Source organism: Lates calcarifer, linkage group LG4 (assembly GCF_001640805.2).
Source record: "Lates calcarifer isolate ASB-BC8 linkage group LG4, TLL_Latcal_v3, whole genome shotgun sequence".
Taxonomy (NCBI): Eukaryota; Metazoa; Chordata; class Actinopteri; family Centropomidae; genus Lates; species Lates calcarifer.
Window position 1 is genome coordinate 7462832 of NC_066836.1, and position 15895 is coordinate 7478726.

Below are 15895 nucleotides of genomic sequence, written 5' to 3' on the forward strand. Positions count from 1 at the left end.
GTTCCAGTGATGTGAGGATGCTAAAATACTTAGCATGGACAGAATCAGGAGACTTTGAGCTTTGAAATAATATATATTTTGTCAAGGTTGAGTGAAGATTGAGTCACAGACTAAAACAAGTAGCTAAGTAGCTTTCCCAAGGCCAAAGCCGTGTATCTTAAAAGGTTAAAAGAATGGTCACATGCTTATTGTCAATGCGTGTCAATGGGGGGGGGTGGCATTTAAAATGACAAGTTTGAATTTACAATTCATACTTTGGATAATGGTGTTAATTATAATAATTGTGTTTGGATCTGTACGAGCATTGCAGCAACATCAAGGATATAAATGTAACCCTGTGATATTTGCATTAACCGCAGGGTTATATAACTGCATAATTTTAGCTTTGATCTAGTCCTAAAGAAAATAAAAAGAGAAACTTCTCATGCCTACAGCGCATAACTAGACTAATAAGTGAAGAGAAGCTTCACCTTTCCCATCAGGTGATTATTTGGTTGCCATGCCGACGTTACACTGTTGTCACTGATTTTATAGCAGATTCCTTACAGGCAATGGAAAATAACTATGGTTACTTAAGTGTGTCATGAAGCAACAGGTAGAGGTCTGACAGCGTGGCAGTGTCAACTTCAAACAGGTGTGCCACGAGGAACCCCGTGTTTATCCACACACGGAACCCCGGTGCCTAGCAACAGAGGGAAATCCTCATGTGTCACATCAGGACTATGATCACTGCATGACGTCAAGACAGGTCGTTCCCCTCTCAGGCATGCACAGTGCCCCTGTAATCATTTCTGTGATGTCTGTCACCCTCAGTTGTGAAATACAAATCGTTGTGAGTCACCTTGACACAGTAACTGGAGAAAAGGTATTTCACTATAGGTGAAGCTGCAGAATGAGAGGGACTTCCTCCCACAGAAACGACTGAAATACTTGTTACACTGGTTGAAAAACGCCAGGAGCTCAGTGTGTGGTCCGGGCTGGCTTTACAGCAGGGTATTCCTCAAGTGGAGAGAAATTTCCATCCTCCTGTGTAGACTTTAGAACAATATTGGTTTAAGGAGCATATAGCTGAGTGTTCAACCATACTGGCCTTGAGACACTGTTGTAATCTCACAGTGTCTCCAGCCCACACATTGCTGACAGATAGCGTTCTGAGACAGCCGAGCATAGTACGTGACAATAGGTCATTACTGCCTCTTCAGAGCCTGCACACTGGGTCACTTACTTGTAGTATCACTTGGTCAAAGTGCACATCAGGATAAACATTTGGCAAAGTTGCTATGTTTACTTCCCATTAAAAGATCTTAGGCGACAAGTCTTTTGCTTTGTCTTTGCCTTGGAAACTGACTCATCAGCAGCACAGTTCAAAGTCTGAAAGATCAGCAAGTACAGTAAAGCATGTACAACCCCACTCATTTTATAATGTACAGATCATATTATTACAGACTACTTGAGCAGTGTATCCAACCCCCCCAAGAGAGTGGGTGGTCCCTAAATATATACCCTGATATATCTGGGGACCACCCTCGAGAGGAAGGTCCTCAGATATATCAGGGGGCTGGTCACCAGATGATTAAAAGGAAGAGAGAAGAACTGTTACAGAAAATAGTTTATTTTCCTCTGCTTTTCTCATATTCTGCCTTTTTTCTTGGTTAAGTTCTGGTTACTCTTCCCTCTTCGGGCCTCTAAGAAGACTTAAGAGTCTACAGATGCACACGCAGCTCTGTGAGGCTGTGTTTCTGCACCGCAGTGCTCTGAGCTAAATGCTAATGTTAGCATGCTAACATGCTCACAGTGACATGCTCATGTTAAGTAGAGCAGAGATAAACAAGTGGACAGATAAAAAATCAGACTTTATGACAGCACTAGAGGAAAATCAATTCATTACTAAAATCAGTATGAATTATCCTCTGGATACAGTGAATGTCTGTACAACATTTTATGGCTATCCATCAAATAGTTGTGGAGATATTTCAGTCTGGACCAAAGTAGCGGTGGTGGGCTGAGTGACTGAGTGACAGACCACCACTGGAGTAGCGCAGCTGAAAATCCTTCAAAATAAGACAAATCAAAGAAAAAAGAAAATGATGTAACTGATTTTCAGCTGCTCAGAACTCGTGTCCACACTGCAGCCATCACATGTGAAGGGTCACAAGTAAACATTACATCATTTAAAGGTGTCACAAGCTAAAAAAAGTTTAGTTTTCACATAAATATTTCATCCTGTCTGCCTGTGGGAAAATCTTTTATCAGACACAGCTTCAGCTATTTCATGAATCACTCATAGATATGTTTAGAAACAAAGACTCTAACCTCAGACAGTACTCATATACACTATGCTATACAGAGCAAACTCAGTGACAATGACAGGAAGTCTGACTTCATTTCTTTTTTTTTCAGCCTGACTCTCACAGTTCTGCTGCTTATATTCCTGGAAAACTACCCCGGATACTGTTGTGGCATCCAAAACAAAAGAGCTCACTGTCAGTGGAGCTCTGTTTGTTTTGTCAGTTAGTAAACGTGTCCTCCTTTTACCTTTATCCAAACTGAAAATAAAAGACAAGAGGTATGGCATCTTAATTATGCCCGCTGGTAGTTTTTCAGCATGTACACATACACACACACATACATATAATGACAGTTCTGTATATCTAAAGGGCAGTTTGAATAATGTTTTTTACTAATGTCAGTGATGGCACTGGTCTTGAAAAGTAAACAACCTCCCTAAAACAAATTTGTGTCCAGCTTGTTTGAGAAGGAAGTTGTCTTGTAAAAAATATGTCTTCCTTTATCAACTACATAAAGAGAGAAGAAACACTTAGTGTGTTCACATAGCACTGGGCATAGTTTGTTTTATTACAGAGACAGAAGTCTTTCACTCTTTTCTGTCACTGAACAAAACCGCCAAAATAAATGTTGCTTGAGGCAGCTTGGTAATTGAGAAGTCTTTTCTTGTGGCACAATAGAGGGTAAAATCCTTGTCTGTCCTCTTTGAGAAAGCGCAGGACACCTGGCTGTTAGATGTAAGTTCAAAGGCTTGTAGGAGCTTTCAGTAACCTTCTGTTCTTGTTTTATACTCGGATAAAGAAAGACAAGTGCATCAGGAGCACAAAGACACCTTGCACTCTGGGTAATGACAATTGCAGATCCTCAGCAGTGCCACAGTGGACAGACCTCTGCTCGCCATCCGTCACTACTATTTTAACCAGCTACCAGTCTACCGAATCTACATCTGGATATTATCTGGACTGTAACAGCTGTAATAAACATTGACACGTTCATCAGAAACCCCCTAATTCACTCTGATTGTCCACCAGAGCGCCTTTTGGTTTCGCTCCCTGCTACTGAAAATATTTGTGTTTTCCCTTCTCTCGCTCCTCTGGACATTTGATAGGCCTTGGACAGCGTCCGACATACTTTCTGCTGTCTTAATGCCGGCCAGTTGCACCAAATGATATTTTAGCACAAGTGCATGGCAACAGCAAAACAAAGAGGCACAAGATGAATTCTTTGGCCGACCACTTTTTGAATTACTGATCATGTAAAAACCCGCTGTGGCTCCCAGATTGCAAACATCAGTCCTTGGAGCCTGCATGCAAACCAGTCCTCTAAATAGGCTTGTCTATTTCTGTTGGGCTGCGGGGGGAAACATGTGTTTGACATCAGTGTCACTCGCTAGACGTTTTGCAGCGGGGCTTCATTGTCCCCTTACGGCAACTCCACTTAAGATTAACAGTTGACAATGGCTGAACTCAAAGAGTACCGGTAATTACAGTTGAATCAATGAGCTCACGTTTGAGGACAGCCCTGCCTACTGAGGTTAAACAGTTTTTGGATTAAACATTGGGTCTCATTTTGAATCTGCTTGGACTGCTGTTTATACTAGCTCTTTGAAAAGGGCTCTGGATAGACAGCAGCAAAGTAAACACATGCATAAAGTACAGCATGTCCCGCGCCACAACAAACTCTCCAAGGCTATCAAGCCATGTACAACATGCTCGACATCAAAGGGCACAGTCATAAGCAACTTTAAATCACTGAATTGCTCCGAAACCTGATGCACAGTGACAGTTTGGGCAGAGGAAAGTGAATGAGCTGCTTCGTCCTGCCATAACAACTACTGCTGCGGAGCTCATAATCAAAACACTCAACGGGCAAATTGCTCCAGCTGTGCCGCGGATGATCCAGTGGAAAAAAATGCTTAGTGGCTCACAGGTGTGGAAATGTAACAGCTAACGTGTCTGTTTCAGCTAATAAATAATATTAGGTCACACAAAACTTTGTCTTATGAAATGTTTTGAAACAAGAATTAAATTAAGAATTAAAATTCTGTCCATGCAGGAAAAGTCAGACAGATACTTCTTGCTCCAACACAAAAGGATTACATGAAGGAGACATACAGAGATACATCAAAACAGTGGAGTTTAGGAGGATTTGACTTCAAATCTGTCAGACTGTGAATTTTACTTCAAGAGAAGTTTTCATTTTCAGTTCTTTTTGAATGTAACACTGCTCCTAAACTTAAATCTAACCAAACCCTGTTCATAATTTTCTTAGTTTTAGTTGCTTCCACTGTTATTTAAACTTGTGCTTTGTTGAGTTCGAAAACAAACCTTTACACACGACATGCACATGAACATCTGTGGTGCTGCCTGTCACACAATCCTTCACATTATTCATGTCCACAACACGAAATCTGCCCTGTTGGAGTTTTGTGAAATAATGTGACCTTGAACTGGATGTCAGTGTGAAGTAGGATGCTGCTGAAACAGAGCAGGCCTACCTGACAACTCTCTGGCTTTACTGTTCAAATAAAAGCTGTCCTGTTGTAAAAGCAGGTGATTCTTGCGACCAGTGTCCTCACAAACCCGACCAGTTACCGTTTCCCAGTCCCACAGAGACCTTGTGTATTTACCCAATCGGCCCATGGAGAAGAGGAGGAATGAAAGGCCTGTGTGACACCAGTTCTCTCCCTCTATAATTTCCGTCCCCATTTTCCACCAAGACCACTCAATCTTACAGCCATATGGCGGTTTGCTGCCATAACCATTCACAACTGAGTAAAAATAAACCTTTGGGATGCATCCTCGGGACAGGGGTTTGAAGACGCATTCAGTACGACTTGTGCTTGACTTTGTGCTGGTTACGATAACCTACTGTGATTCATCCTATCTGCAGATGATTCCCCCTCATATAATTTGCAATTGGAGTATGGTCAGGGTATACAATATCATTCAGTTAAAATTCAAGGGCAAGGCAAAAATAGAAGCTCAACCACATCAAGAAGCTGAGACCAGAAATAGCTTGTTTGATGGGTATATATTTCAGTGGCACAATGATGGGGTCTCTCCAGAGCGCTTTAAAAGCTCCCCCTATTTATGATTTGGGGTAGGGTGGTTGCACACGTGGTTAGCTTAGTGTGTGCTTCTGCATAAGACAGAAAGAAGAAGAATTCAAACGTCCCACAGCTTTTACATTGAAAGACTAACATCTTATGATGTAAATTGCACACATCTGGTCTCCCAAAATAAATGCACATGTTAAGAACGACGCTCATTGTTAATCTTAGACATACTTAACTGATTAACTGATGCTTCTTTCTTCAGCCTTTCAGCAAACACAGCATGTCCTCATATCACAGTCTGATGTAGTAACTACTGTATATTAAGAGGTGTGGCTGCTGCCTGCTGCCTCCTACGCTGTTTAAACTGTAAATATGGTATGAGGTGTGCAGACAGGGAGACAACCTTCACCCACCCCAGAGCAATTACAGAGATTACTGCCTCACTGTGTCAGATTAATGATCTTCTAGTAACTGTGTTTCACAATGGAAAAAATGACTGGTACAAATGTTCATTAACTGCTTGAGTGCTTTTGTTAAGCTCTTTAAACTCTAGTAAGAGAACTAAAGTCTTATTTTGAAATTAACAAAACATTTTCCTCTTGCATCGCCATAAGATTCGCATTTGTGGTTTTGTGTGAAATGTCATTAAACATTTTACAGACATTCATGCTTCCTTCAGGTTGAATTGTAATAACTTTGGTGATCCCTCAATTTTCCATACAGCGCCATCATCAGGTCAAAGTTTTAGTTCTGTCCAATTTGGTTTCTGAGCATAAAACTGCAAAGCTAACAGCATTCCCATAACCTTCAAGTATAATATCTGTTTACGGCTAATTAGCAAATGTTAGCATGCTAACACTCTAAATGAAGATTGTGAACATAGTAAACATTATACATACCAAACATCAGCATGTAACTTTGCCATTGCTAGCATATTAGCTTGCCAATGTTAACATTTAGCTCAAAGCACCACTGTTCCTACTGACAGCCCCACAGAGCCTGGCTGTAAACTCTGTCTTGCTTAATCACAATGATGACATCTGTAATCCCTAATTTCAAAAACAAGAAAATTACTACAACTTAAAGTATACATGCTCCCAACAGAATAAAAAGGCGGTGTAGAAAGTGGAGGCCATGCTATCTATTATCTGTTTGTTGTTGTGAAATTATTTTCTATCTATAAACACATTGAAAGTGAGAAAGAAACAGAAATCTAAATATCTCACAGCGGAAAAGGCCCTCTTAAAATGACCTTTTCAACCCAGGTTAATTGACTTCTTGACTCTCAGTGCTCACAACTGTCTGAAAAGCATCAGCTGCCATCAGTCAGCACACCAAAGCTGAGGCTGTGATCACTATCTCAACATCTACACAGAGGGGCAATTTACTCTCATGCCCACAGGACATCATAGGGCACTCAAGTGATAAATTACAAGTCTCAATCAAAGACTGTGGCTCCAAGTGTGAGAGCAGGAAGTATTTGCAAAATACTGTTTCCCTTCTACCATTTCAGCAGCATGGAAATTTTTCACAGCTATTTTTGTTTTATGTGGCACTGTCACAATAGGATGTGCTTCCTTGTATCTTCATGCTCAACTTATTGTTTTACCAACATTTCACCACGCGTTCATCCGTAACAGTGTTGGTATTGTTCGAAACAAATTGAAAGGAAATTATGACTTAAAAAATCATCAAAATCACCTGCCTACTGCTGTTCTACCTGACAGGACGTGGCTTAGTCACAGCTAAGGGCAGCATACTGATGTCTTCTGTCAGCTACACAGGAAATCCTACTTCATTGTCATCCGACAACATGAGCTATCACCCGAGAAATGTGCGAGTAAAGGGACGTTTACATGTGAACATAGTAAAGGACCTGTGGTTTTATTATTTATTGTCCAATCATCTTCACATGTGGTTGCCAATACTTGCCATTACTAAAAGCACTTCCAAACATGCCATTAGCTTTGTGATTGATTTTCTAACTTCCAGGTGCTGGTTTCTACTTCTCTTAATAAGATAGGAAAATCAAAAAATTCTAGTCTTCAAAGATCTATCATTGTCATATCACATTAGAGCTGTGAGCGTGGACCATTTTGTTCTTGCTCATGTACTCAAGAAAGTCCAAAAGCCAATGGGCAAACATGCATGTTGTGAAAATGATCATGTAAATGTAGTCCCCTCTTGCACAAAACGGTTGCTGAATGCGCCAACAAGGGTTTCCCTAATAGTCCTTGCTCAAAGCTGTATTAACATGCAATGATAATGTGACTTTATTTATTCATTTTTGGGTATTTTTGACACTTTTTGCCTTCACTGTATGGACAGTGAGAAATTCTAAAGGAAATACTGTAGGAGGAGAGGAAGACGGGAAGGCAAGGCTGCATATTGTCACACAAATTGCAACCAGGGACCATTTTGAAAACCTCTCTTGTGCTCCAAGAACAATGGGCAAAACATGAATGAAGAAAAACAAAGTGTAATTGTAACGTAATGATAGTAGACAGTGAGAGATCTGACAGGAAATGGAGGAAGAGAGAAAGAGCATGTCAGAGTTTCATTACTGTTGCGTGAGAATGCAGATAAAACCGGGCAGCATGTTGAGAACTGTCCTGATGCATTCAAGACAAAGAACAACAGGCAAACATGGAAGGGTTTGAAGGGGATAAGCTGGATTTAGCCCTTTCATATTTTAAAGGATTGGTGTTTGATTGCTAAAAGGTGCAACAGAAAGTAAGAAACCACCCTCAAATATATGCTGTTCTTTGGAAAATAACCGTCACTAAAGGCAGGAAAAGTATGTAAGATCTGTATTTAATGGTTGTAACCGAAACCACAGGTATGTCTTTTCAGGTGTGTATTTGAAGGTGGAAGTGGGGAATCAGAATCTAAAAATGGCATGTAAAATTCACGGCATTCCCAGAATTACCACACATGGAATGGAGTTGTTTGAACAACAGCTTACTTAATTTAGGTGACAGATCTGGAACTGCCTGCAGGACACCTTTCATTACCTTAACACTATAAAAGACTGAAGGGAATTCTTTGCCTGCCTCCGTCTTCCTTTCTCTCTTCATCTGACACATAATAGCTTGAATATCTCCACCTCCTTCTTTTCCTGTCCTCTCTTCCACATAAACACCTGACGGGACAGGTGAAGTGAGGTGAGGAGCAACAAGAGGCAACAGCATCCCCTAAGGGCTGAAGCTCTTCTCCTTTGATCCTTCACAGCAGATATGATCATTGACGGTACCTTGCTACCCATCCCTACCCCTGAAAAGACCTTTAGAGTCATCTCCCCTGAATTCAAACTGCGTTAATCTCAGTGATCTTTATCTCCACACTTCAAAAAAAAAAAAGGGGGGGGGCAAAAAAAAATCCTGAATCTCTTGACCTAAATCCTAATAAGGAGTTTCACTACACAAGGATGAAACAGCTCAGCTCTGCCACCTGTTTGCATGCTGTTTGGGCTCAGCTTTCCATAGGAGTCTGAGGGGTGAGCCAGAGGTTCTCCATTTGTGTTGGGCTTATAGCTTTTAAACAGATGCTAGACCCGCTGTAGCCAAACCAGCATCACTTTTAGTGTTGACCCATGTGGTAATTCTATTTAGTTTCTTACAGACCCCATTAAATTTACCCAAATGACTTGAGCCAAATATATCAAGCAATTTCAGTTTATATGGAGTCGACTATAGTGAGTCACTTTTAGTTTTTACCAGCATGCACAGGTTGGTTTGAAGGAATCCTTCAGGAGATATATTTTGAGGATGATTTAAAACTCAGGGGAGTTTAACTTGCTCTGCACCCACAGGAGATGTTAAAGTGTTTGAGTTATATTGTTAGAAGCTTGTGTGGGAAAGTCTTCAAACATGTGCTTCTTGAGAATGAAAACAGTGTATGCATTCTTGACTCACAATGTGCAGCGTCCACTCCCTCTGCATCCGACAGAAACTGAGTGACAGATACATTTCAACCATGGTGGAGAATTAGTGGAACAGTAGGCGGGTTACAGAGGAAGAAATTAGTCAAATGTGTTGATTGTCCATGTCTAATTTAGCAGAACATCCCCATAAACTCATCTGCAGTCCCTCTTAATCATGTATTACCCTCCTACATGGACAACAACAACAAAAAAGCCCATTTCCCTCCGCGGATGGTTTGCTGCAATGGTTTTATAATGGCTTACACGTTGAAATGTCCTCTTCTATTTTATAGGAAGAAGGAAAAATAATAACAGCAACATTCCTGAGGGGCTGTAATTTTCTTCCGGCGGGTAAAAGTTGTCCATTATGGTCAGGGTCAAGGAACACATGCAACCCCGTCATCAGGGCCGCGTGGTCGGCCACATCAGAACCGCCCGTCACGACCAGTGGAAAGGCCCTGTCTGTTAGCTCAACACACAGCCAATCACCAGCCAGAGGCCCCAGCGCCTCAGTACATTTGCCCCCCCTAACCACGCCGCGCTCTAATTTAAGCACACATATTCCATTGAAATTACAGCATACATACCCACCCTTCCCTGCAATTTACATGATTTGCACGCTGATGGAGTGAACTGAGACAATGCTGATACAGTGCATGCTGAGGACATTTCTCTTTCTTTGTTTAGTGCAGGTGAGTAGAACAATCGAAAGCTTGGAGATAATCTTATCATGTCCACAGGAAAACAAAAGGGAAAACAGTATGTACACTGAACAAAAGTTTCACTAAGAATGTTCTTTGAGCAATGACACACAGTTATGGATCTCTAAACAGGTTTCTGGTTTCATCCAGATTTGCAATTAAAATAAAAATAACAAGTTTGACTCTTTACAAAGATATGTTTTCATTTTTGAGTCTGAGTTTGAGTCTGCTTCTGGTGCACATATTGCACATGTGCTTAATCCTCTTAATCCTTATATTAGAGTTTAAAGGGCTTAACAAAAGCTCTTAAGCAGTTAATCAACATATGTACCAATCATTTTTTCCATTGTGAAATACTGTTTATCAGTCACAATGAGACAGTGATCTCTGTTGTGTGCTTGTGTGTGTGTGTGTGTGTGTGTGAAAGTGAAAACTTTGCATAATAAGTTACTATATCAGTAATGTCAAAACAGAAACTTTCAATCTTGATTATATTAGCAACGGCAATATGATTTCCAGGTTGGTATGATAATAAATAACGAACATGATATGAAACTTATAAAATAGACAAAAATGTAGAGCAAGTTGTTCCTGTCAAATGTATAAGTAGCATTCTGTGTCATTTGCTGACTAAATTTTGAACTTTGCAGCCATTTTATTTTTTTTATATTTTTCACTTCACATCTGTCTTTTAAAGCTGCGCTAATCGATATTTTTACATTAACAATGAACCTATGCGCTGTTAAAGTTGTCACTCATAATTACAAATGTGTCTTGGTTTTTAAAAGTTAGCTGCTTAAGAGCCAAATATTTTCCTCAGGAGTTGGTGGAAACCAAAACAGAGCTAAAAAGGGAGGGTGAATATAAAACTTACATTTAGCAGATTGGACAAAAAACTAAATGAAAGCTAATGTTGCTCCATGTTTGCTGGATGTGTAAAACATCAACATGACTGTACTGCTTTACAGTCATGTTGACTATTGCTGTCCTGTTCCTCATTGTCACCTTGAATGCATTGTCATGTTTTGTATTAAATTTAGATGAAGCCAAAGACAGTGTTCCACATTATGAATGATAAAGTAACTGACTAACTGACCAAACAGGATAAAAACATTAAAATAGTGAGATGTAATGGGAAAGTAGCTGAATCAAAGGAAGTCTGATTGTGCCAGAAACACTGTTTTGACTATTCATGCATCAATAAATGCATGTCAAGACTCAGTCACTGTTTTACACACACAAGGAAATCTTCCTTGTATATAACAGCATGAGTAAAATAAAAACACAACACACACAGGTCTGAATGTCTACTAGTGAAACAAACCGTCAACCAGGAGGTAAAAATGTTATCATTGTGTGTTTTGGTCACGCAAGAATACACTTCTTTTACCTAAAGTATGAGTGCGTTGGTTTTTGTGTGGGATGTCGCTTGGCTGTACCAACACTTCAATACAGAGTGGAATTTTACAGGTGTTGTGGGAAAGCAAAGCTCCAACCCATCTTCACACCTACACAGTCTCAAACCTTCATAGTTGTTGTTGGACCTGAAGTCGCACTACGTAGCTCCCTCAGAGGCGTTGACAGTGAACGCCGTCAGGAACTCACTAGAGCTGTCTGCATGTAATGGGTGGAATGAGAGACATGACAGCCAATCACACACACACCTCACCTGAGAATGCCTTGAAAAACACACAGCACTGCGCCATATGGTGCATCCCGAGATAGATAGTGGCAGTGATGAGTCATTGAGGCAAGCTGGGAACCTGCAGAGTGAAATGTGTTGTGGTGTCTTGGTATTTTGTCTATCAGACTATCAGATCCAGACGCTGTCGATGGCGTTTCACTTTATTTTTAGAAGGCTTGCCTGTTGTGTTTTTCATTTGTTGTTTTTGTGTTAAGCGCAAGTCTAAGAAGCAGATTCCACAAGCGTAGAGTTGTAATGTTTTTACTTTGCCTTTAACATCATCCAACAGTTGTGTGCCAGTGGTTGGCAAGTGATGCAGAGGTTTATTTAGCTTCTGGTCACCAGGGAGGGAAAGATATTTGATAAAATAACCCAGTGATTTCCAAACAAAGGGCATACGTACCTCTGCAGTTGCTAGGGGCATGTGGAAAGATTGACTTGATTAAAACTTAACAGAAAAACAGTATTGGGCAATTGTTGAAATAGTTCCTTAAAAGTAATGAATAAACAGTTGAAATTGTTAACAAACATATAAACTGTTGAAATAGTTAGCTAACGGCACAGAAAACCGATGAAACAGGTAGCTAACGGTTAAACAGTTGAAATAGTTAGCTAACATAAATAGTTGAACGTTGTTAGCTAACGGTAAAGAATAATGCAGCATTTGTACATCAGGAAAGCAGCCTAAACATTAAACTATGTAATATAACACTCCCCCCCACCCCCCCACCCTTTTTTTTTTTTTTTTACAGTAATTAGTATCCAGTTATATCCAGTTTTTGCAATCCGTAGGAACACATTTGGAGCATGATGGGTGTGGTGTTGATGAGGGGGTACTCACAGCTAATCTGGCTGTGGGGCACATTAGACAAGAAAAGGATGAGAACCGACTCAGACAATACTTCATGATGGAAGTATTTTAATCTTCAGTGTCTTTATTTTGGACTGATTTCAATTTGTCAAACAGGTTTTCCAGCAATGACATGTGGCATTTGTCCAATGCAAGTGCATCATACATGAATGTCACGTTTACAGTTCAAGGCCAGCTTTGTTCAACAGTGATGTGGTTCATTCATTTACTCAGGTGTGTTGAAGGCACCACAATGCTACGCTATCGCACAGTAAGTGCTTTTCAATAGGAATTTGTTCATTGTCACATAAGATGGAGAGCGAAGGGGGCCTTGGCATTTGAAAAGGCCATATTTGAGGGCCTCCTCTGTGAGTGTTTACCTTCAAGGACAAATGAAGCTATTGAGTCCCTGCGAGCTGTGAATGAGCTCCTTCTGCACACACAGGCTTTTTGAATGCACATCAAAACAACCTCAGCAAACCCAGGGACACATTCCTCAGGTGTTTAATGTGAGGGCAAATAGGCAACCACTTCAATAAAATACCTCTTGGATGGAATTGCATAAGTCAGAAAAGCAAGCACTGACCAGACCAAGGTGAAACACTGGGAACACCAACGGTTGAAGGTTTACCTGAAGTTTTTAAGGGCTGTTTAAAGAGTGGGGATTTATTGTGTTGACAGGTTTACAGCAGACATACATGCAACTTCATACAAAAACTTTATTGAGGAATCGCTGAGGATGTTGTTTCACTAGATATCAGGAGTCTCACCACCTCAAAGCAGTATTCATTCATCAAATTTTTGTAAAATATATAGAGGAAGAAGGAGAAGAAAAACCTCTGCCACATGTCTATTTTTACATGCCATCTTTTAGAGGTTGAAAAGACAATAACAAGTTGAGCCCTGCGAAGGCCATCCTATTTTAATTATATTGTACCAGAGCTCCCCCGCCCCATCTCCCTCCCCTTTCCGCAACCCCTTCCCTTCACAAACACACAAAAAGGCATCACATTACACACTAACATCCCTGCGCCATGTAATTATACAATCGGCAGAAAACATTTATTTTTAGGGTCAGTAAATGTTTGACTTCAGCTTGTGTGTACGAGGCTGAGAGAACAGGCAGGGGTATTTCACTATAAAATTTTTAACAACTTGAACTTCATTGTCCAGTTTGGGGATTTTATGATCTGTAGGCGTTTTCATCCAGTTGAAAGCGTTTCCAGTTCCAACATCATCCAAGAAAAGACTTAGAGCACACAGTGTTCTCTGTGTAACAGGTGTAACTAGTTAAAGCTAATTTTGTTACTGTACAATGGGCGGATTTTTAAGACAACACTTCTGAATTCTGTGCATTAATTAGGGATTAAAGGGACATAATGCAAACTGATCTGATGAGTAATTTCAACAACATACAGTATAAAGAATCTCAGATTACAGTGGGCTGTAACAGACATAAATATAAAAGTCAGATCTTCACCAAAGGAACAACAACTGAAGCAATAATAGCATCATGCCAAGTCAGATTTCTGCAACTTTTACTTTTTTTGAGTCAGATGTATGTTGCAACAGCAATAACTTTCTCACAACTGTCCTCCACTATTGGACATGAATAAAATGCAAATGGTGAAGTGGATGATTTGTCAAGAAATTATAAATAATGACCCAGAACAGAACCACCTTACCTTGCAATTTCTTGAAATGCTTGAAATGCGGGGGAGCATTTTTCTTCCATTTTAATGGAGTACTGGCCAGAGAGTGAGTTCTGAAAGCCAGAACTCGGAGGCTGGTGGATTAATCTGTGAGTCACTGGGAATGTGGGGAATATTTTAGGTTGTCCCTCCTGTAACAGATACTGTACCTTTGCCAGACGGCACTACATTATTATTTTTGCAAAAGAAGACAGCAGAGCATTCGCAAGTCACTTTTTGTCACAATTTTTCATGACTTAAAGTAAAACACAAGTAACATCCTCTTCCTGTACTTTTAACCCCTTAAATGGGTGATATTCTACATTTTTCTTATTGTCAACTAATCCCGTAAGAAGTCTCAATAAATTCATACCATTATCAAGCATTGCCTGTGTAGATATGCGCTGCATTACAATGTATCTGCCTCCATAAATTTGTCTCCATCAGTTCGACTAATTTTGACTGCGTGAGAGTAAACTGAAAAGTGTTACAAAACAGAAGAGCCCTGAATCATGACTTATTGAAAGTGTTCAAGAGCATAAATCCTTTTATTTTGCCATTTTCTGGCTTGTGCAGAAAAAAAGGTCGTATTTTTCTGCAGTGAAATGCTTGTTGCAGAACTTTTCTGTGCTGTAATAATAATAATAAGTATATGAACAATGCATCCTGAGTAAATGCCAGAGTTAGAGTAGATCAGCTCATCAGTATCGCTAGTAGCAAAAGGAACAAGACTGCACATGGTTCATGCTATTATTTATTACTCATCATAGGTTCATCTAAAAGGTATTTTAATGTGAAACAACAAAGAATAAGAAGAGATAATTGCGGCTGCTGCTATATGCTGTGACTTGTCTCTCTAACGTTTTGCTGTCCGTCACAACCTCTGAGGGCAGACATGTATATGCCGCTCCGCTCACTTCACAACTCATTGTTTGAGGTGGGATCAAGCAGTGATGACCACAGCGCCAGCATTGGGTAATTAGCACATGTTTCATCTGTGAAGTTCATGTGACTCGCAGGGCTGCAGTCAGTCTGCACGTCGCAGCATGATGACCCACAGCAAACTGTTTGCAAAAGTAGAGGCCTTATCTAGGGTTTAGAATAAATAAAACATCTGCTATTGAGGTTATTGAATCTGGTGATATGCCAGTGTTTAATCTAATCTACAGCAGGAGGAGATTGAATCCATGTCAAAGAGTTTTATAACACAGAACTTATGCGTAGGCCGCAGCAGGTTTATCTTATCAAATGGTGCCTATAGGTATCTGATTGTTGGAGAAATTGACTGGAATGACTTCAAGTTATGTTTTCATCCAAGTCTTATCTCCACCATTTCAGTGTGCGCCGTTTACAGGTAAATTTACCAAATTAAAACATTGGAAAGATCTTTTGTTTTCTGTTGAAATGTGGAGGTTTCTGCTCTTGAATCATTTACTGTACATTTATTTTAAAGGGATAAAAAAAACTTGTTGCTTCATGTTTCTACAGTGGGAAATACAGTATAAATTAATACTGTTCTCTTGGCTAGAGATATAATTGATGTATTAAACAAACACAAATTAAAAGAGGATTGATTGTATTTGACAGATTCTCCTTTCACGTAAGTCAAAATCCCATCTTTGCCAAATTTTGTTATCTCTGGTTGAATGTAGTTTGATGGGGGACAATAGGCGGCACACCCATCGTTGCGGTTACAGTGACTC